Raw genomic sequence first — 359 nt, forward strand, 5'->3', positions numbered from 1 at the left:
TTAATTTCGTCAAATTATTAAAAAACACATGACCTATAAAACTGACTTAAACTGAAAATATTTTTTATCTTCACTAGCTTTTTGTTTTGTTCTGTATTATTATTACCTTAAGAGTATACGTTCTTTTTCTAAAATAATTGCTTTTTTCAGTTTTCTCATAAGCAGGGGTCGGTAAAATAACTGATACAACTTATTTAAAATAACAAATACAAAATAGATTCCAGAAACTTATTTAAAATAAAAGATCGCAGGGGTCAATAAAAAACTGATACGACTTATTTAAAATAAAAAATATAAAATAGATTTCAAAAATATATTTAAAATATTAAATAAGAAATAGATCAGAAGAAATTATTTAG

The sequence above is a fragment of the Wasmannia auropunctata genome, unplaced genomic scaffold (genome assembly GCF_000956235.1).
Source record: "Wasmannia auropunctata unplaced genomic scaffold, wasmannia.A_1.0 LD336111.1, whole genome shotgun sequence".
NCBI lineage: Eukaryota > Metazoa > Arthropoda > Insecta > Hymenoptera > Formicidae > Wasmannia > Wasmannia auropunctata.